The sequence below is a fragment of the Pinus tabuliformis genome, chromosome 3_1 (genome assembly GCF_031772625.1).
Source record: "Pinus tabuliformis cultivar Carrire ecotype Pingquan chromosome 3_1, CPIR1, whole genome shotgun sequence".
Taxonomy (NCBI): domain Eukaryota; kingdom Viridiplantae; phylum Streptophyta; class Pinopsida; order Pinales; family Pinaceae; genus Pinus; species Pinus tabuliformis.
The window spans coordinates 948310330-948334828 of NC_142301.1; the positions used below are offsets into that span (position 1 = coordinate 948310330).

The window sequence follows — 24499 nt, forward strand, 5'->3', positions numbered from 1 at the left end:
AAGAAGAAGAAATGCTACATGATATATCAAAATTACAAGAACAAGTGCAACAAATGTCACGCTCACAAAAGCTAACAGAAGCTAAGATAAGTGGCGTGGAATCTAAGATAAAGGGCATGGAAGCTAAGATGGATGATTCGAAAATAGATTTGAAGAGAGACATGGCAGATTTGAAGACAGAATTGAAGACAGACATGGCAGATTTGAAGACAGATTTGACAAATTTTCTACAAGAAATACTTACTAATGGTGAAAAGGTTGTAAAGGAAACTCATGATGTGAACAAAAGTAATGTTAATCATGATTCCATAGACGCTAATGTTGGATCGAACACCCACCATATTCCAAAAATCGATATGAGGAAGTTTGATGGCAAGGATCCCGCCACATGGATATTACAGATGGAGCAGTTCTTCGATCTCAATAATGTGCAAAACACACAAAAGGTACGTATGGAAACTGTATATTTGGAACCAAATCAGTTTGTATGGTATCAATGGCTTTGCTCTCGTAAAAAATTTATCACTTGGGAAATTTTTACGGAAGAATTGATAGCACATTATGAAGATACAAAAAGCAACACTTTTTTTAGCCAATTGATAAGTCTCAAACAAAAGGGTTCAGTAATGGAGCACATTGAGGAGTTCCAAAAATTGAACATAAGGGTAAAAGATATTCCAGAGGAGCATAGGATTGATGTGTTCATAGGGTCTTTAAAGGATAATATCCAACATGATGTTCGCCTTTGGGAACCTGATTCATTAGAGAAGGCATTCAGGTTAGCAAGAAAAATGGAAAGCAAAATTATGGCAACTAGGAAGCATACCATTCACAACTATAAAGACGGAAGTGTTGTTTCCCATAGTCTTCCACAACCTACAAGGTTGACACCACAACAATTGGAAGAAAAAAGAGCAAAAGGGCTTTGTTACAATTGTGATAGCAAATACACAAAAGGTCATAAGTGTGCTGAGAAGAAATTATTCTACATAGATTGTGAAGAGGAAGAAGAAAAGGAGCAAGAAAGGTCAAAAGAAGAGGATATACTCCAGGAACAAAGCCTAGATGAAGAACAAATAAATCCGACCATATCTTGTAATGCATTGGCGGGAATTACCACTCCTCAAACCATCAAGATAGAAGGACAAATCAAGAAGAAAAAGGTAATAGTGTTGATTGATTCAGGAAGCACCCACAATTTTATTCATTGTAGGGTAGCAAAAGAATTGAATTGCTTCCTATATCCAGCACCAGAGTGTCAAGTGATGATTGCAAATGGAGGAACAATAAATTGCTCTGGAAAGTGCCATAATATCAAGCTATCCATGGGAGAATATGTATTGACTAGCCCAATGCTTTCCATTCCAATGGGAGGTGCTGATGTTGTACTAGGAGTCCAATGGCTACAATCCTTGGGTACAATAGCTTTTAATTTTCAAGAACTTTTCATGAAATTTTCTGCGGAAGGAAAGGAAGTTGAATTAAGGGGTATTGCAGGGAAACCAGGAAAGATAATCAGCTCTAATGGCATGACAAAGCTTCTAAAAAAGGAGCAAAGAGGTGTAATTGCACAATTATGTTCGCTAGATGTTTCCACATTGGAATCATCTATTTCTCCAGATCTCCAAAAAGTCCTGGACAATCATTCCAAGGTATTTGAGACTCCCAAAGGTCTCCCACCTATGCGTGATCATGATCATGCTATTCATCTGATTCCAGGAAGTGTTCCTCCAAACATCAGGCCGTACAGATATCCCTATGTCCAAAAAAGTGAAATTGAACGTATGGTTGCAGAAATGCTAGAGGCTGGTATAATTCAACCGAGTCAAAGTTCTTTCTCAGCTCCAGTAGTATTGGTGCACAAGAAGGATGGATCATGGCGCATGTGTCCAGATTATAGGGAGCTCAACAAGCTCACTATTAAAGATAAGTTCCCCATTCCTGTCATTGATGAATTACTGGATGAATTGCATGGATCAATTTACTTCACCAAGTTGGATCTTCGTTTGGGATATCATCAAATCAGAATGAAGATTGAAGACATTCCAAAAACGGCATTTAGAACTCATGAGGGTCATTATGAATTTTTGGTCATGCCTTTTGGCCTTACCAATGCACCTTCAACATTTCAAGGTTTGATGAATTCAATTTTCAAACCATTCCTTAGAAAATTTGTGTTAGTATTTTTTGATGATATACTAATCTACAGCAAGTCTTGGAAGGATCATGTTGAACATGTTGACAGGGTGCTACAACTATTGGAGGAGAAACAATTATATGCAAAAAGATCCAAATGTTTCTTTGGAGTCCAGGAGGTGGAATATTTGGGTCATATTGTATCTCATGAAGGAGTTAAGGTAGACCCTAGCAAAATTAAAGCCATTAAGGAATGGAAAATCCCCACATCCATAAAGCATCTGCGAGGATTTCTTGGGTTGACAGGGTATTATCGCAAGTTTGTTAAGAATTATGGGAGAATAGCAGCACCTCTAACAACATTATTGAAGAAAGATTCATTTTCATGGACTCCGGAAGCAACAAAGGCCTTTGAACATCTTAAAGAGGCAATGTGCCAAGCACCGGTCTTAGCTACACCGGACTTCACAAAAACCTTTATTGTGGAATGTGATGCTTCAGGAAATGGAATTGGTGCTGTTCTAATGCAAGATGAAAGACCCATTGCTTTTGAAAGTCGTCCAATCAAGGGAAAGTTTTTAAGCAAAGCTATTTATGAGAAGGAAATGTTGGCAATACTCCATGCACTTAAGAAATGGCGACCCTACCTAATGGGAAGACACTTCAAGGTAAAAACGGATCATGATAGCCTTAAATACTTTTTAGAACAAAGATTATCCTCTGAAGAGCAACAAAAGTGGGTCACAAAGATGTTGGGTTATGACTTTGAAATCATCTACAAAAAAGGGAAGCAAAATGTGGTGGCAGATGCACTCTCAAGAAAGGATGAGGATGTGGAAGCATTGTTGTGTGCCATTTCTATTATCCAACCAGATTGGATAAACGAAGCAAGGGAGGAATGGAAGAATGACAAAGAAGTGTGGGCACTTATTCAAAAGCTACAACAAGATTCCAGTACTTCTGATACATTTAGCTGGCAAAATGATTCGTTATGGTACAAAGATCGCTTATACCTCTGTAAGAATTCCCAGCTAAAACAAAAGATTCTTATGGAATTGCACACTTCTCCCTTAGGAGGGCACTCAGGATTTTTAAAAACTTACCACAGGGTTAAGAAGGAATTTTTTTGGGATGGCCTTAAATCAGATATTCAAAAGTTTGTGGCGGAATGTTTGGTTTGCCAACAAAATAAAGTTGAAACAATTAAGACACCAGGTCTATTACAACCTTTATCCATTCCAAGCCAACGTTGGGAGGAGGTTTCAATGGATTTTATCACAGGTTTACCCAAGTCTGAGGGAAAGAGTGTCATCATGGTGGTAGTTGACAGACTTACAAAGTATGCACACTTTTGTGCATTATCACATCCATTTAAAGCCAGTACAATTTCTATTGCATTTATGGAAACAGTTCAAAAGCTACATGGAAACCCAAAGATTATTGTAAGTGATAGAGATCCCATTTTCACTGGAAATTTTTGGACAGAATTATTTTCTTGTCTTGGTACTCAGTTAGCTCATAGCTCATCTTATCATCCTCAATCTGATGGGCAAACTGAGATAGTAAACAAATGTTTGGAAGGATATCTTCGTTGCTTTGTATCTGATAAACAAACACAATGGGTCAAATGGTTGCCTCTAGCTGAATGGTGGTATAACACTTCCTTCCATACAGCAACAAAAATGACCCCATTTATGGCACTTTATGGGTATCAACCACCATCCATCACATCATATTTAAGAGAAAATTCTAAGGTTCAGGCAGTGGAACATCACATCGAACATCAACAACAAGTCCTCCAACTCTTAAAGGATAACCTTGTGTTGGCACAAAATAGAATGAAACAACAGGCAGATCAACATCGCAGTGAAAGAAGTTTTGATGTAGGTGATTGGGTATTCCTACGGCTACAACCATATAAGCAAATGTCCCTAAAGCAAGCTAAGAAGGATAATAAATTATCACCAAAGTATTATGGTCTGTACAAGGTGTTGCAAAAGATTGGTACTATGGCATACAAATTGGAGCTTCCTGCAGCTTCTCGATTGCACCCAGTTTTCCATGTTTCATGTTTAAAGAAGGTTATAGGTGACAAGCTCCCAGTTCAAACAATATTGCCAGAACTTGACGAGGAAGGAAAAATTATATTGGAACCGGAAGCAGTCACAGAAACAAGAACTCGACAGCTACGAAATCGATCAATTTCAAAGTATCTTATCAAGTGGAAGAACTTATCCGCTGAAGATTCCACATGGGAGGATGAGAATTTTATGCAGAAGTATCCAGAACTACTCAAGCGTTGAGGACAACACTTTTTTGAAGGAGAGGGGCATGTTGGGTCCCTATAATACTAGTGATTACCCCATTACTATTGTAGTTATACCCCTTATTTATATTGTTGTGCCCCTATTACCCCCATATTGTTATTTTTGTGCCCCATAGAATCCCTCTATTGTTATTTTTGTGGCTTTATATTATTATTGTTAGGTCGGCTGGATTATATTGTGACTCCTTAGACTCCTATATATAGAAAGGAGGTTTTGTCATTTGTATCATCCAAGAATTGTTCATTTATGTAATGTAAAGGAGGTTTCCCCCTCGAAGAGGCTGAATTCTAAGGCGTGGATCTCTCTTTTCTATCTTTTTGTGAGCTAGTTTCATAACAAGCATGCACATTATAGTCCCTTTAAGTGCTTCCTTAGTTCTCAAACTTTTCTTAATTGTTGCGCAGTACTACTAATCTCAAAATTAATAGTAACATCCAATCTATAAAGTACCAAGATTGATTCCCTTAGCCTTAAGCCAATGCACCTCTACCAAAATATTCTAGAAATTCTTTATAAAAAATTCATCTACTTATACATTTGTAAATTACCTCACTATTTTTTTAGAATAAACCCTCTACCTACACCATTATTTTCTTTCTCATCACCTACCAACATCCTTTCTCTATTTATCTATTTTCAAGCTAGTCATATAAAATGAAGCTTCATAGTCTACATACCATGTTTCACTATACGCTAGAGTAAATAAATAATATCTAATATAAATTATATAATATCTAATAAAGTGCATTCCCATTTTAAATTTCTCTTCTAGATACAAACCATTGTTTCTTATTTCAAAGTGTTTTAACCCTTTCACTCGAGTCTTTATGAATTCTATTGTTTTACCTTCCATTACAGTGACCTTTTGTAACAAATGCTTCTATACATAAAGACATTAATTGCATTCATTCATCATTCGATAACAATCAGATAATTGTTTCAATCTTTCGGTTATCCCTACAAGCTCATTTCATAGACTACCAAATTTTCCTATTAATCTACCATACCAATGTGGAGAGAAGTTCATTTCCAATGGAATCCAATTATTTCTTCAACATTTTAAATTCATTTAAATTTTTGGATAATTTTTTCCCTTTATTTTTGTTCGAATTTTTTTTCCATAGCATTTTATTAATTGATGACATGGAAGTATACCTGGCCTTTAGCTTATCCACATCTCCTTTGTCCTTTTTTTTTTTCAATGGCATTTTATTAATGGAGGAATTGGAAGTATATCATTCTTTTAGATTCTCCACATTATTATAGAGAGGTTTAAAAATATTTAAAATTACAAAATCTTTAATGAAGAAGTGAATTAATTATAATCTATTTTGGTAGATTTTTTATTATTTATATTTACTACAAAAACATATAAATAAATGGTTGAAATTCTCAATAAACATTTTTATAGATAAATCTTAAAAATATTATACAAATTAAAATTTTAGTGAAAACATAGAAAATTCACAAAATAACTGAAGTCTAATTTAGTTATGAAGTATTAGAGATGTTATAGATAGGCATTGATTATCTAATAAAATACTTATATTACACAAATCTTAAATCTATCTTAATTCTAGATTTATTAAGTACTCAAAAATGCAAATCTCTTTTCGAAGTACATTATAGAAAATTTAAAAAATTCACAATTGAAATCCAATTTCATTATGAAAATGTTATAAATAAGCATCCATTACTTACTAAAATAATCCAATCAATACCTAAAAAAATAGATTAATTGAAAGGGAAATGTATGACTTAACATAAACATTTAGCGCTCTTAAAGAATTCTATTTGAGTCTATTTATAGCTCCTTTTGAATCAGCACTAAATTTCCAAAATTTACAACACCATTCGTAAATACTAAAAAAGAAAGTTACAAATATATTGCAATATGCACTTTGTGGTTGTGGTTTGATAATAAAAACCTTAAAGTTGGAAAACCATAAAAAATTACAGAAAACTTAAAATATTCACAATATAAATCCAACTTCATTATGAAGATGTTATAAATAAGCATTGATTACTGAGTAGAATAATCCAATCAATACCCAAAAACAAATAGATTAATTGAAAGGGAAATGTATGACTTAACATAAACATTTAGCGTTCTTAAATAATTCTAGTTGAGTCTATGTATATCCCCTTTTGAATCAAGCACTAAATTTCCAAAATTTACAACACCATTCGTAAATACTGAAAAAGAAAGTTACAAATAAATTGCAATATTCATTTTGTGGTTATGGCTTGATAAAAAAAAATTTAAAGTTCAGAAACAATGAGAAAGGGGAAAAGTTAGAATGTTGAAGATTCATTGATTCGAGTGAGATTACATATGTCTAAGATTTTTATTAGGAGAATTTCATAATTTTAATTATGAAGAAATAATAATTATGGTAAGGGGTATTTTATCATTTACTAAAATGGATGTGTAAATATGGATGTGTAAATAATGCAATAAAAATAGTATCTTAATATTTTGTTAATCTTAGTTTAATATGTTGAATTTAAATTTATTTATATGATATTTTTATCTATTTTTTAAATAAATATTTTTTTAAATTATGATAAGAAGTAAAGGGATGTGTAAGTAATATAATAATGATAGTATTTCAACATTTTTTTAATGTTGGTTTAATATGTTGAATTTATATTTATTTATATGTTATTTCTATCCATTTTTTATATTAATATTTTGTTGAGTTGTTGTAAAACGTAATTAATGGAAAATATGTGATTTACCTGAATGTGAGCAATTTTCAAGGATTTTATTTTTGGAACCATATCAATAAATCCTGGCATAAAATATGTCATGCAGTTATCCGCATGACATTATATTATGCAAATACTAAAATAAGACCAACTTAATATTTGAAAAATAATTTTTTTAATAATATAGAAGAATAAATATTTGTTTTTCAAAGCTAACCATTATAAGTTGCATTGATCAATGATAAACTAATAATGATAAATGGAAATTCTATCGCTAGAGTCATGCCTTGGGTAGGAACTAATAATGATTTTGTAGCCATATGTAAAGTTAATTAATAAGCATATAAATTTTTTACCATGGATATTTACCCCAAATTTACCATGGATATCAATAACTTGTAAATAGGCTTTGTTACAATTCTATGAGCTAGTACCATGGCTTATCAGTACCACGTGTCAAAAAAAAAAATCACAATAAAAATATCTTATGAATATTCTAGTTTAATTTGTTTTTACAACATTTTTTAATTAAATATAAAAGGAAAATGGTTATAAATTTTCTATCATCAGCGATACTAAAAAAATTTGTGGATATTTTATAGATATTAAATAAATGTTTGAATAAAATGGAAAATAAGAATACTTTATATACAAAGATGTGAAATTTATATAATGAGGGATCTTAACTCTTGACCTATCAATCATGGAGAGGGATCAAATCACTTTTCACTCCAAAATAGATTTGCACATGAAAAGAATTGATCCCTATCATCCCTTGGCAATCCATAGTTAAGATGGATCTAGGCTAGTTTTAATTATTGATTCTATGGGTGTTTTCTTATAATGATTTTCATTTGAATGTAGATTTAAATTTTTGAAAAAATATGTTGGAGCAATAAACACAGTTGAAATTGTGGTAAATTTGTTAAAAAATATGTTGGAGCATTTAAATTTTTGAAAAAATACGTTGGAGAAATAAACACAGTTGAAATTGTGGTAAATTCGTTAAAAATTATGTTGGAGCAATAAAGGCAGTTAAAATTGTGGTACACAAATTGTCTCTCATAAAAGGCTTTTGTGATCCACATTGATTTATTGAATGTCTTCCGTATTAAACACATTATCATTTAATGTTTAATGTTTTTAAACATTTTTGATGAGAATGAAGCACATTAGATGATTCAAAACGTCGACCAAAAAATGATAATGTGATTAAATCACATTATCATTTATTGTTTGATGTTTCGAAACTTTTTCATAAGGATAAAACACATTATATCATTCGAAACTTCACAAAAAATAATAATATAATTAATCTAAAAAACATTTGCTAAAAAAATTTCAAAATATATATAGAATTTAAAAAATATAAACACAATATTATATTTCACCTCTTTCATATACATTCTTAACAAATATATACTTACGTGAATACTTATATTTTATCTTTATCTTGTTTTGTAGACATGAATATCTAAATTCTATTTCTCATAAATACAAATAAAATATTACTTTTAAGAAAATTCATTGCACAACCTTTTATGTGAAAAAAAAAATTAACATTTTGATATATTAGATATCAAACTAAAAGAAGTGATATGCATGCCAATAACTTATATTTAAGTAGCTCTTTCTAGGTGGCCATAGTATCGACCGACAAAGAGTTTCTTCTGCAAATCCCAACCCCTTGCAACCCATAAGCACCCCCATAAGCACCGATTTCCTAACTTATTTTATATTCTAGCGGCATATTTAATTAATCTATAAATCCACTATAACAAATGGTGGGTATGAGTCTTTCGAGATGATTAGTTATTCACGGAATGAGCAGTATCTATAAAATTCATTGAACCTAACTTAAAAGCGGTAATGTTAATTATTTTATTTTAATTAAAATTTTGAAGAAAAATATAATTTATTATAATTTAATATAAAACCTTGATTCTTTAGATATTTTTCAAGTTTAAATCTCCGTCAGCCACCTATTTTTACACATAAATAAACTAAAATTGTAAAAACTTATTTTTACACGTAAATAAACTAAAATTCTAAAAAACTAATTTGCCTATAGACTTAAATACCATCCCAACAACAATATTTTACAAACCTTTATTTCTCAATACATCTTCCTGCAATCCTTTCTTCTTAAATACTTCTTATTGATACATGACATAGAAGGATACAAGACCTTTAGCTTCTCTACAACATATTATCCATTTTGAATTATTCATGATTATATAAACAACAAAATTCCATTAAATAACTGATCTTCCATCTTTATTTCGAAATAAAATTTTTGATTTATTATCATTATTTATATTCACAAACATTCCTACAACAAAATTCCGAAAATGCTGGTTGGTTGATCTTCCATCTTTATTTCCACGTTAAGTCTTTATACACATAGTTCTCCTTTTCTAGATTAAAGTTTTTGATGCTGAGTGAAGATGAAGTTACTGTCGTTGGTAAACACGGTTATATAATGTTTTAGGTTTTCACCTTTTACAACTACTCCAAATGATAGGACCAGAGACAATTTTCTTAAAGTTTTTTTTGTTGACCTGTTTAAAACAATTAGAACAATGCATTTTTAACCGCGGTTCATCGTTTTGTTAAGTTTGAGGTTGTTATTTATAAAAGTATATCAATGGGTGATATTTAACATCATCGAAATATTATATTTTTTTTCGTTAAAAAATATTATTTAATTTTGTAATTGATTGTAATTTTATAGTTTAGTATGAAGGTAATATGTAATTGTGTTTATATTTAATGTGGAATTGATAAGTGTTTTTCTAAAATCATAATAAAATATTTTTTAAAAGTAATTTAATGGGGTTATAATAAAAATAAAATGAATATGCTATGCATTTTTAATTAGTTCAAGTAAAATAATTAGAAGTATAAAAATGTGTAAGATATTTAAACATTGTATTTTTCAAAAAAAAAATCAACATGGGATTTAAATAAACTATTGGAAGATCTATGTTAACTAATTTATATCTATATCAATTTCATATATATTTATATAGTAAAACAGTAAAATATAATATTTTATTATATTTTAATGTTGTATATAATAAAATATTCAATGTAGATTGTCAATAAAATATTTTAATGTCAAATTATGTATATATTATATATTATTTTTAAAAAGTTATGTGTCACATACCATTACAGATCTAAATTTTTTTTTTTTGTTTTACCATCATGCAAATAAGTATATATATGTAATTCATATGGAATTTCTTGCACCGCCCGACAAATTACAATAGACCACTATTCCTGAGCAATATAATCAAAGTACTTACTTAGCATAATACAAATATTATGATTTGAATCCATCCATCCGTTCATGCGAGGGTTAACAATTTCCCCTATACCCATTTTCCCATACCCATGATTTGGTAACATTTATGCGCTGGGTAACTTGATATGTGGCGAATTCATAATATATGGTTTACAAAATCCAAGGTGTATTCCGGGTACAGTGAACGGTTCTCCTTCGTAAATGTTTTCTTTATGGCAATTACTATGTTATGTACTGCTTTATATCCCCGAGGGTGCTGATGCGGTGGTATTCTGACCGGCTCCGGCGCTCATCCAGCTGGTCTGTTGTGCGTCGTCCATCTGGCTTGATGAACGGTCAGCCATCAAGCTGCCATGTGCTGTAGCGTGCCCGGTGCTCCAAACGCCATGCGGCCTGACTTCTCGAACTTGCCATTTCGCGGTTGTTTTTCCCGGTTCTCTCCCGCCGATCGGACGATGGTAATAGGTTCGGTCAGATCGAGGGCCAATGTTAAGCCACGAGGCAGAGATAGCATTGAAATATTTAAGAAGCATTTCTCCTTTCGGCTTGTTTCTTGTTTCATTGTGGAGCGACTGTGTGGCACTTACAGCGTTGTGGCACTCTGCCATACCCTGAACCTTTCGTCTCCAGGTAATCGGTGCACAGCAGAATGCCGCTGCCATTCCACCCGGTTTCAGGTATATTCACTCTTATTCAAGTCCCGCTTCTTAACCTTCTTGTATTTGTCGGGTGCAATCTTCGCAGCTCCAGATATGACTACAGTCTCTTGTTAATTTGTCTTTCTTTTCTCTCGGTGTATTCATGTAAAGTTCTAATTCATGGTTTAATTGTTGTGTTCAGGAGGGTGGTTCGACGGCTAATCAGTAATGTGGGGAGTCTGCTCCACTCCTCTGCCATCCAACCTCAGGTAAGAGAAATGCGTTACCATAGGACCTGTTTTTAATTTTTCCAAAGGTAATGGCTGAACCGCTGTTCACCTGAACAGGAAGGTCGAGGGTCCTGCTCTTGTATTTGGAGTCCCTCCGCCATACATCAAGGGTTTCCTCGCTGGAAAGTTTTTATGTCTCATTCCCATTTTGGGTGGCTACATTATATTTAGTTTTCTTTGCCCATACTCAGGCGGAACCACCGCCAAAGGCGCTGTACGCCGGGCTTAAGTTGTATAACTGTCTTTCATTATTTGGTTTACGCTCCTGAGCACAGACAATGCCTCTTGTTAAACGATGTTTACAGTATATATATAATACTATTCCTTGGTTTGGTTTTGGTTACGAAATTGTTATTGTGACACAGGAATTTTTTTGGTATGGCTCTGGCTCTGTATGAAGATATTTTCTGGCTTTCTCGCCTTTTCTATAGCTTTACTTTAAACTCGACTTATAAACGAATCTCTACTCATTTCTTTTCAGTGTAAATTAGTTATTCTATGGTTAGTACTTTTCTATTAATGGTTCGGCATTAGAGCCCCTGCTGGCTAAGCACATGCTTAAGCTCAGCTATGGCGACATCTTTAGAGCCGGGACAAATTGTTAATATCTGTTGTGCGTACATAATGATTAATGGTTCTTTCTTTGTTCCACGGTGACAGGGATGTAATTGTCTGTAAATGTCTTGTTCCGCATGCATATGTATCCGTCTGTAAATGTCTTATTCCGCATGCATATATTTTCAGTCAAATGTTTCAGTTATATAATAGCGGGAAAATATTGTCGCTCCAGAGCTTGTGTTTTATTCCGCCGACGATTGTTCGGCCTGCACTTTTCTTTGGTAGAGGGTTTGGGTATTCCATTGTTTTAATGCTATTATGATTCGGAATAGGAAGCTATTTATTCTGTATATGGCTAGATTTCTTTTCGTTTTCGCTTGCATTTGATTACAGAGAAGGGTTTTACCGTTTCCTTCTGTTTAATATTCTTGCTACCACCTGTACTACAAAGTCTTCAGTTCAATGTGTTCTATGCTTGTATTCTTGACTGAAAGTTACAGATTCTGTCTCTGCCGGTTGCACAGAAACTAGATTTTTTTTAAAAGAAATGAACAGATTGCTTTTCCATTATTTATTTCGCTTACAAAAGACCATAAAAGGATTCTACAGTTAATATGCTTAATAAGCCATACTTGTTTTGCAGCAAACCTGTTTGTAATGCTTGTCAACCTCCCGTCTGTAGGAAGATCCTTCTCGATCTTCCACCCCCAAGCACTTCTGCAGATCCTCTTGTCTGCAATCTCACTGGCTATGCCAGGTCTCGCTATCTGATCCTAACCAAACATAGCGGATTCAGGAAATCTTTTCCTTTCAACTATGCTATCTGGTCACTACCAGACATAGCACTTTTTCCAATCCTGCCATCTGATCCTAACCAGACTTGGCATTTTTCCCCCTTTTCCTCCTGGGGTCTCAACTGCCTCATGAAGGTAGTTAGGTTTTTTTATTCAACTACCTCAACAGTTATTAACCACAATTAATCATATACTCAAATTAAATAGTGATGACTCAATTAATTATCATAATAGTTAGCAACACTAACAACAGAGTTTTTATACTTATCAAACAGAGTTTTAGCTCACAGTTAAATTTACTATTTTACCAACATTAACACTTCACGAGGAGCATTACATCTCCCCCTCCTGAAGTTCTACATCATCCCGATGTTGTTGTTCATCCAAAAACAGTCTGGGATAAGCTTCCCTCATACTCTGCTCATCCTCCCAGGTGGCCTCATCAGGCCCAAAGTGCTGCCACTGCACTTTAACCTGGTTGATGACCCTTTTCCGTAGCTCGACTCTTCTCTGATCTAGTATGTTCACTGGCTCGACCATGAACTCTCCTTCCGGTTCCACCTGAAACACATAGTATTCAGATTAGCTGCTTACTAACATTCTATTTTAGTTTACGTTTATTAACAGCCTTTTCTTACCTGAATGTCCTGCCAACTTATTATGTGCCTAGGGTCATAAACATATTTCTTTAAAACTGATACATGGAAGACATTATGGACCCGGATATGGCTGGGTAGGGCTAGCTGATAAGCTACCGGCCCCACTCGCGCTAAAATCTGGAAGGGCCCACAGAAGCGAGGTGCCAATTTGGCACAAGCATTCCATTGGAGAGTACTTTTCCTAGCTCGGATTCTGACATACACATGCTCACCCACCTGATATTCTTTAAATGTTCTCTTCCGATCTGCAAAATTTTTCTGTCTGTCCTGAGCTATTTTTAAATTAGCCCGGACCCTCTTGACCATGACTTCCATCTCTTCCAACATCTCAGGACCCAGCAAGAGTTTGTCCTCCGGTCCACCCCAACTGGATGGTGTACGGCATTTCCGGCCGTAAAGCACTTCGAATGGACTCATCCTCAAGGATGCATGATATCCATTGTTATAAGCAAACTCTACAAGGTGTAAATACTCCTCCCATCGAGTAGGTTGTTGCATCACATAAGATCTCAGCATGTCTTCCACCACTTGATTCACCCGCTCAGCCTGCCCGTCAGTCTGCAGATGATAAGTGGTGCTGAAGTTCAATTGAGTTCCCAGACCTTCAAACAAGGTCCTCCAAAAAACTGATGTGAATTTAACATCACGATCGGATATTATTGTTTTTGGCAGCCCATGAAGTTTAAATATATTCTGCATAAAAACATTTGCGATTTGAGCCGCACGATATGTGGATTGAACCGGTATGAAGTGAGCTGACTTACTGAGTTTGTCTACTACAACCATTATAGAATCATTGTTTTTTTTTTTATTTTGGAAATCCCGTAATAAAGTCCATGGTAGTGGTCTCCCATTTCCATTCTGGTATGGGTAATGGCTGTAGTAAACCCGCAGGGTGCTGATGTTCAGCCTTAACCTGTTGACATTCTAAGCATCGCGCCAGATATTCTACCACATCCCTCTTCATGCCTGGCCAGTGGTAGTCCTTCCGAAGCGAGGTGATTAATTTTTGGTAGCCCGGATGCCCCGCATAAGGACTTTTATGATGTTCATCCAAAATATTTTATTTAATACCGCTCTGATTGGGTACATAAATTCTCTTCTGGTAACACAGAATTCTGGCTGCATTCAAATTGTACCCTTGTTGTATTATGTGGGTATTTAAATCCTGCACCAGCTGCTTCTTTTGTAGGTAAATCTGATCTTGTGCAGCAGCCTCTTCAATTTCTTTGTCAAGGGTGGACCGTCCTTCACTAATACCAATTTCATAAATGCAATGCACCTTTCGGCTCAGTGCATCAGCTACCCTGTTTTCTTTTCCTTTCAAGTGCTTAATTTCAAAATCGAAATTTCCCAAAAAGTCCACCCATCTCGCTTGTCTAGCGTTTAAGGTTGGTTGACTAAAGTAGCTAGTCAAACTATGGTGATCGGTCATCAGCAAGAATTTTCTTCCCACTAAATAATGGCGCCACATTTTCAGCGCATGAACTACCGCGGTTAATTCCAGATCATAGGCAGAATACTTCTGCTCATGTTCTTTTAACTTTCTGGATTCATATGCAATCACCTTACCTTCCTGCATTAACACCCCACCTACGCCCTCTTTACTTGCATCTGTGCAAACTACATATTCTTTTTCTGGATCTGCAACACTCAGCACAAGTGCGGTGGTGAGCAGGTGTTTGAGCTGTTCAAAGCTCCGTTGACAATCTGCTGTCCACTTAAATACTTTTCCCTTCTTTTGCAAGGAGGTGATAGGGTATGCAACCCTGGAAAAACCTTCTACAAACCATCGGTAATATCCAGCCAGCCCCATGAAGGATCGGATATCTGCTACGTCTTTGGGTATTGGCCATTCCATTATAGTTTTGATCTTTTCGGTGTCCACAACTATACCTTCTTTTGTAATGATATGTCCCAAATACTGGATCTGTTCTTTATAAAAATCACATTTCCTAAATTTACCGTATAGCTGATGCTCCCGTAGCGTCTGTAACACTATTCTAAGATGCTCCTCATGCTCTTTAATATTCCGGGAGTATATAAGTATATCATCAATAAAGACTAACACGAATTTGTCAAGGTACTGATGAAATACACTGTTCATCAAGCACATAAATGTCGCAGGTGCATTAGTCAACTCGAAAGGCAGTACCACAAAATCGTAGTGTCCATAACGAGTACGAAAAGCTGTTTTGGCTATGTCCTCATTCTTAATTCTGATTTGATGATAGCCCGACCTCAAGTCGATCTTTGAAAAGATTGTCGCCCCCTTCACCTGATCAAACAGCTCATCAATGCGGGGTAGTGGATATTTGTTTTTAACTGTCAATTTGTTCAGCTGTCTATAATCTATGCACATACGAAGAGTTCCATCCTTTTTCCTAACAAACAACACAGGAGCCCCCCAAGGGGATACACTGGGACGGATATACTTCTTATCCAACAACTCTTGCAGCTGCATCTTTAACTCAGTTAATTCTGGCACACTCATCCGATAGGGTGCTCGGGATACTGGGGCTGCACCGGGTACCAATTCGATGGTGAAGTCCAAATCTCTTTTGGGCGGCAGCCCTGGTATTTCTTCTGGAAATACATCTGCAAAATCTTGCACTACCGGTATATTTTCCACAGTCGCAATTTTATCTTCAGACCTAGCATACCCTACTTGTATTGCATATATTTGGCATTTCTTCCGGACACTTTTAGCTAGCTGTGAGGCCGTAATTGGCCGGATCTGCACCGGTTTTTGGATGCCTTGAATTTCTTTTTCCACTCCCAGTTCATCTCGGTAAGAAATTGTTTTTGTCTTACAGTTAATTACAGACCATCGCTTTTCCAACCAGTCCATTCCTATCAGCACATCATATGATCCAAGAGGGAGTACATTCAATTCTGTTATTATTGTCTAACCAGCTAACCTTAGTGGACAGTTGCTGACCTTAGTCAGTACTCGTCTTTTGGCCCCAGTGGCCAGCTGTACTAACCAAGGATTTTTAAACTTAATAGTTTGCAAACTACAGCTTTCCACAACTTTGGGACTTACATAGCTTAAAGTAGCTCCTGGGTCTACTAAAATAGAAATAGTTCGATCAAAGATCTTACCTTCAAACTCTATCATTGTTGGCTGGTAATCATCTTGTCGATCCTCAAGTGTTGCGTTTATTCTGGGCATCGATCGGGCCACATCTCCCACCGTAGAAGCTTCGTAGATCTGGGACAACTGATCGCTTTCTTTCCGATGAGGACAATTTTTAATATAATGGGGTCCGCCGCAACCCCAGCACTGAACCGGTGGCCTAGCTGAGCCTTCATTATCCATTCTAACCTGTTGTTCACTATATTTAGATTCAGCAGGTGGCTTAAATCTGATCTGACTTCTCGATGGGTTTTTAGTGCTGGCCCCTTTCGAGAATCCCTTGTGAAAGCTGCTGCGAGTTCCCTTAGCTCCCACAGTCATTCTGCTACTTTTTTTATCTGCCCAGCGCTTCCCAGAATTTTATCCTTTTTGTTTGCTCTACTGGTAACATAGTCTAGCTTTCTGAATCGCTTCATCCATCGTCTTCGGATTATCAAACTCAATTCTTTCTCGCATGGCCAGGGGTAGGCTGCTAACAAACCACTGCACCTTAGCCTTCTCCTCTCGAATGTACGGTACATAGCGAAGCAGGGATGTAAATTTAGTTATGAACTCATCTATGGTCTGCTGTCCAAGCCGCAGATCATGGAATTCTCGTGCTTTTTCATCATAGAAGCGTTCTGTCAGGTATTTTTCCTTAAAGTATCTTTGAAAAGTCTCCCAAGTCACATCCTGCTCACTCACCCCCCACACCATCTTGACCTCTTCCCACCATAATGTGGCCTTGGCCTGCAGCTGGAATATAGCCAGCCGTGCCTTAAGATGGTGATCATACTCGTACACTTGGAAATACTTATTCATATTGATTAGCCATGCCTCTGCAGCTTCTTCTGATTCCCCATCGAAATGAGGTGGTTTAATCTTCCGAAACTCCCCTTGTAATTCTATTCGCGGTCTTTTTGGAGTTTGATATTCAGAAGCGTTAACAGACTTCTCTCCTCGCGTCTCCTCCCTTTCCTCTGCTTCCTCCTGTTCAGTGTGATAGCTTTGTTCATCTGTTACTCGTGTCTGTTCAGGCCTAGGATGAGACTGCTGTTGATGTTGTTTATCAGATAAACTTTTCAGAATCCTCTCTTGTTCCATGTTTAATCTTGCGTTGTCCTCACGCAAACGGGCCATTTCGTCCTTCAGCTCCTGGACTTTTCTCAATATAGTCAAATCAGTGTTACGGCCTTCTGCCCCTAGTTGTATCCATAGCTCAGCATTCCCCTGAGGATGAGCAACATTATCTGGTTGATCCAAATTTCCATGAGGAGCGCTACTTGCTCTCCTCATTCCGCTGTTACCTGTACAAGATTAGCTCATTCAACAGATGTAGTTGTATATTTCAGTATACTCCTAACTTGTTTGCCATGACACTATTTATGCATTGTTGTTTTATTAAAATTTACCTGAGGTCACAGAGTTGTAAACCTGGGCTCTGATACCAATTTGTCACATACCATTACAGATCTAAATTTTTTTGTTTTGTTTTACCATCATGCAAATAAGTATATATATGTAATTCATATGGAATTTCTTGCACCGCCCGACAAATTACAATAAACCACTATTCCTGAGCAATATAATCAAAGTACTTACTTAGCATAATACAAATATTATGATTTGAATCCATCCATCCGTTCATGCGAGGGTTAACAATTTCCCCTATACCCATTTTCCCATACCCATGATTTGGTAACATTTATGCACTGGGTAACTTGATATGTGGCAAATTCATAATATATGGTTTACAAATTCCAAAGTGTATTTAGGGTACAGTGAGCAGATCTCCTTCGTAAATGTTTTCTTTATGGCAATTACTATGTTATGTACTACTTTATATCCCCGAGGGTGCTGATGCGGTGGTATTCTGACCGGCACCGGCGCTCATCCAGCTGGTCTGTTGTGCGTCGTCCATCTGGCTTGATGAATGGTTAGCCATCAAGCTGCCATGTGCTGTAGCGTGCCCGGTGCTCCAAACGCCATGCGGCCTGACTTCTCGAACTTGCCATTTCGCGGTTGTTTTTCCGGGTTCTCTCCTGCCGATCGGACGATGGTAATAGGTTCGGTCAGATCGAGGGCCAATGTTAAGCCACGAGGCAGAGATAGCATTGAAACATTTAAGAAGCATTTCTCCTTTCGGCTTGTTTCTTGTTTCATTGTGGAGCGACTGTGTGGCACTTACAGCGTTGTGGCGCTCTGCCATACCCTGAACCTTTCGTCTCCAGGTAATCGGTGCACAGCAGAATGCCGCTGCCATTCCACCCGGTTTCAGGTATAATCACTCTTATTCAAGTCCCGCTTCTTATCCTTCTTGTGTTTTGCCAGATGCAATCTTCGCGGCTCCAGATATGACTACAGTCTCTTGTTAATTTGTTTTTCTTTTCTCTCGGTGTTTTCATGTAAAGTTCTAAATTCATGGTTTTATTGTTGTGTTCAGGAGGGTGGTTCGACGGCTAACCAGCAATGTGGGGAGTCTGCTCCACTCCTCTGCCATCCAACCTCAGGTAAGAGCCATGCGTTACCATAGGACCTATTTTTAATTTTTCCAAAGGTAATGGCTGAACCGCTGTTCACCTGAACAGGAAGGTCGAGGGTCCTGCTCCTGTATTTGGAGTTCCTCCGCCATACATCAAGGGTTCCCTCGCTGGAATGTTTTTATGTCTCATTCCCATTTTGGGTGGCTACATTATATTTAATTTTCTTTGCCCATACTCAGGCGGAACCACCGCCAAAGGCGCTGTACGCCGGGCTTAAGTTGTATAACTGTCTTTCGTTATTTGGTTTACTCTCCTGAGCATAGACAATGCATCTTGTTAAAAACGATGTTTACAGTATATATATAATACTATTCCTTGGTTTGGTTTTGGTTACGAAATTATTATTGTGACACAGGAATTTTTTTGGTATGGCTCTGGCTCTGTATGAAGATATTTTCTGGCTTTCTCGCCTTTTCTATAGCTTTACTTTAAACTCGACTTATAAACGAATCTCTACTCATTTCTTTTCAGTGTAAATTAGTTTTTCTATGGTTAGTACTTTTCTATTAATGGTTCGGCATTAGAGCCCCTGCTGGCTAAGCACATGCTTAAGCTCAGCTATGGCGACATCTTTAGAGCCGGGAAAAATTGTTAATATCTGATACGCGTACATAATGATTAATGGTTCTTTCTTTGTTCCACGGTGACAAGGATGTAACCGTCTGTAAATGTCTTGTTCCACATGCATATGTATCCGTCTGTAAATGTCTTATTCCGCATGCATATATTTTCAGTCAAATGATTCAGTTATATAATAGCAGGAAAATATTGTCGCTCCAGAGCTTGTGTTTTATTCCGCCAACGACTGTTCGGCCTGCACTTTTATTTGGTAGAGGGTTTGGTTAATCCATTGTTTTAATGCTATTATGATTCAGAATAGGAAGCTATTTATTCTGTATATGGCTAGATTTCTTTTCGTTTTCGCTTGCATTTGATTACAGAGAAGGGTTTTACCGTTTCCTTCTGTTTAATAATCTTGCTACCAGCTGTACTACAAAGTCTTCAGTTCAATGTGTTCTATGCTTGTATTCTTTGACTGAAAGTTACAGATTCTGTCTCTGCCGGTTGCACAGAAACTAGATTTTTTTTAAAAGAAATGAACAGATTGCTTTTCCATTATTTATTTCGCTTACAAAAGACCATAAAAGGATTCTACAGTTAATATGCTTAATAAGCCATACCTGTTTTGCAGCAACCCTGTTCGTAATGCTTGTCAACCTCCCGTCCGTAGGAAGATCCTTCTCGATCTTCCACCCCCAAGCACTTTTGCAGATCCTCTTGTCTGCAATCTCACTCACTATGCCAGGTCTCGCTATCTGATCCTAACCAGACATAGCGGATTCAGGAAATCTTTTCCTTTCAACTATGCTATCTGGTCACTACCAGACATAGCACTTTTTCCAATCTTGCCATCTGATCCTAACCAGACTTGGCATTTTTCCCCCTTTTCCTCCTGGGGTCTCAACTGCCTCATGAAGGTAGTTAGGTTTTTTTATTCAACTACCTCAACAGTTATTAACCACAATTAATCATATACTCAAATTAAATAGTGATGACTCAATTAATTATCATAATAGTTAGCAACACTAACAACAGAGTTTGTATACTTATCAAACAGAGTTTTAGCTCACAGTTAATTTACTATTTTACCAACATTAACACTTCACGAGGAGCATTACATTATGTATATATAGTATAAAGAAAATTTAAGTTTTTATTATTAAAATGTTTGAAGTTGGCCTCAACATTTTAAATTTTGTTTTTTTAGGTATAAGTTATTTTTTGTTTAAATCCAGCAAATATTTTTTGGATTTACAAAATGTATTTTATATAACATTCAAAATTACAATTCTAAAAATGAAAAACTACACATTATATTTTACACTCTAAAAAAATTAACATTTAAAAAATTTGATCTCTAAAATCTTATTAAATCTTAAATTAAAATAAATCTATACAAATGATTAGACATGACTAGACAAACCATTTAAAACTATATTACATATTTAAAGAATCACTTTCTTTTTAAAGCATATATTCGAAATTAATTCTGTAATTGGAATGATCTTAATATATCTATTATTATTAGATGCAAATGCTACCCTTCATAGTCTGTCTTATTTTGCTATACAACATCGTTGTACCAATATCAGTATCATACCTTCTAAAATATATTTAGTGTGCATTGTTCATTATGTGTATATATGATAACACCGTTACAATATTTCTACAGAATGGCATACACCAAAACAGAATTAGTGTGCATCGCTCATTCTTAGAGAATTATTGTTTATGTTTTCCGAAACTTCATAAGCATATCCTAAATTGATTCACCTTTCTTTCAGAGAAGCCTTGAATGAGCTTCTCTAAAATTAGAGGATAGTAATCTCCGTATTTTTCACCTTAATAAAAGCTGCCACACGTCTCTCCCTTGTTGAAAATGATTACAATAATTCCGAATAGTTATAGTTAATCATCATAAAAGTACAAATGTACGTTGTATTCATAACTCTCACTGAAAACAGTATTGGAATACGAGATGCCAAGCTAAAGATATAATTACAATATTTCTACAGAATAGCATACACCAAAACAGAATTAGTGTGCGTCGCTCATTTTTAGAGAATTATTGCTTATGTTTTCCAATACTTCACAAGCATATCCTAAATTGATTCATCCTTCTTTCAGTGAAGCCTTGAATGAGCTTCTCTAAAATTAGAGGATAGTAATCTCTGTATTTTTCACCTTAATAAAGCTGACACACGTCTCTCCCTTATTGAAAATGATTACAATAATTCCGAATAGTTATGGTTCATCATCATAAAAGTACAAGTGTACGTTGTATTCATAACTCTCGCTGAAAACAGTGTTGGAATACGAGATGCCAAGCTAGAGATATAATTACAATATTTCTACAGAATAGCATACACCAAAACAGAATTAGTGTGCATCGCTCATTCTTAGAGAATTATTGCTTATGTTTTCCGATACTTCACAAGCATATCCTTAGTTGATTCATCTTTCTTTCAGTGAAGCCTTGAATGAACTTCTCTAAAATTAGAGGATAGTAATCTCTGTATTTTTCACCTTAATAAAGCTGACACACGTCTCTCCCTTATTGAAATTGATTACAATAATTCCGAAAAGTTATAGTTCATCATCATAAAAGTACAAGTGTACGTTGTATTCATAACTCTCACTGAAAACAGTGTTGGAATACGAGATGCCAAGCTAGAGATATAATTACAATATTTCTACAGAATAGCATACACCAAAACAGAATTAGTGTGCATCGCTCATTCTTAGAGAATTATTGCTTATGTTTTCCGATACTTCACAAGCATATCCTTAGTTGATTCATCTTTCTTTCAGTGAAGCCTTGAATGAACTTCTCTAAAATTAGAGGATAGTAATCTCTGTATTTTTCACCTTAATAAAGCTGACACACGTCTCTCCCTTATTGAAATTGATTACAATACTTCCGAATAGTTATAGTTCATCATCATAAAAGTACAAGTGTACGTTGTATTCATAACTCTCACTGAAAACAGTATTGGAATACGAGATGCGAAGCTAAATATATAATTATAGAACCGGTGAACATAACCCTGTCGGAGAAGGCCTCCGTGTATTTTAGTGGATGGCACGCAAGTAAACTCTGTTAAAGGAGTCGAACGACGCAACTGAAAAAAAGAATTGCATTGAATCTGACTTGTGCAACAGGAAATTGGTATTTTAATCTATTGGTTTGAACTGCTATTGGCCTTTTTCTAAAAAAGGGAGGCTAGGACATGCGTGTTTAAGGAGTCGAACGACACAACTGAAAAAATTTATTGCATTAATGTAACTTCTGCAGTAGGAAGTTGGTATTCTAATCTATTACTTTATATTGGACTTTCTTTCTAAAAGATTTAAGGGAACCTAGTGTTTGGCCTCTTTGATATGGAATAATTTAGTTCATCAAAACTATCTTTCTCTTCCGGAAGGTGGCAAAACCTATCAAACTCAGGGGTCAAACCAATAGTGAGGACAACCATTTCTGGCTGCTATCCACGAATATCGGTTTGACTCATCACCGTTATCAAGGAAAACCACGCCACCTGTAATAACCCGCTGGTGGTCCGTAAGGGAGCAGGCTTTCACTCCTGCCAGATGCCTCTGGGTCTTGGGCCGTTGACCTGTTTCCTTACGTCCGAGGAAGACGAGCTCTTAGCCAAGCAGAAGCAGTTTTACGGCATACTCCAGGCCGAACATCAAAACTATCTTTCACCATCAACTCCTAATAAAATTTAAATTTAAAATTTAATAAAAATTAAATCTTCTGAATAAAAATGAAATCTTATAAAGAATAATAAATAAATTTGTTTTCATTCTAATTGATAATATATTTTGACTAGGCTTAGGTGTGATGGGTTAGGGCACTTGCTATTTTGAAGATTCATATCAAAATATCAATGTTAATGTAGACAAAAATCACATTAAGATGTTTGTTGAGATAGAAGTGGCATTAGGAAACCAGTTGGTGTGAACCAGTGTTAAGGAAAGAGGATGACCACTTAAGTGACTGGACCATAAGTAAAAAGAAAAAAAATGTAGATGATTTTTTTTTGTTTTTTCTATGTACATGTGAATGGGCATAAAACTATTAAATCTAATTAGCCATGTGTATCTCTGAAAGTAAAGTCTAGATATAGACCTAAGTGATAGGGGAAGAGAGCATGTTTTCCATATTCGATCTCAAGAATTTCCCAATAGTTTAAGGGAGGATTGTTATGTAATATTGACCTACTGAAACAGTGAAGGTTGTATGTCAACAATGGTGATTCTGAGCACCAGATAATGGTGACCTATGGTATTGAGAACATGTTACTATATGCTGTAATATTTAAAGGGCTTGTGAATCATTCATTGTAATGCACCCGATTTTAGAAGAAGGCCCAACTTGGCTGAGGCTAGGGTATTGGCTAGATTGGCGACATTTGAGTCAAGGATACTAATAAATCCTACAATTTGATGGTTCCCCTGGTGGGGTTTTCGAGCATAAATCATTGTATAAATAAATAATAATATATCTATTATTATTATTATTATTGAATGGGGTTTTAGAGGATAAATCATGGCATAAGTGGTTTATTTGCAATTATTTATAAGGAAAAAACTGAGAGGTTGTTTCATGGTAAATAAGGAACTAAAGTGATCTACATCCAGATCTAAAAGGATTCAGAAAAGGAGTGAATAACACAAATGTTCTGGAAAACAATACCATCATCTTATTATGAGGGAAAGATGAACATTTTATAAACAATGAAAACATTCTCCTCATGCATTTTTAATTATAAAATATATGAGATAAAAATCAATTACATTATTAAATAAAACAACTATAGAGATGTTTCCATCTTTACTAGTTTTTG

At 35.5% G+C, this 24499-nt stretch overlaps 1 protein-coding gene and 1 long non-coding RNA gene across 5 annotated transcripts in view; both read left to right on the plus strand.

Annotated features, from left to right (window-relative positions):
* Nucleotides 1–24499, plus strand: part of LOC149190912 (agamous-like MADS-box protein MADS1) — a 208603-nt gene that overhangs the window by 23461 nt on the left and 160643 nt on the right. The window lies entirely within an intron of this gene.
* LOC149190913 (uncharacterized) lies at nt 18959–19352 on the plus strand. The gene is made up of 2 exons (XR_016256530.1): nt 18959–19052; nt 19131–19352. It is a non-coding gene; the product is annotated as an uncharacterized LOC149190913 (long non-coding RNA).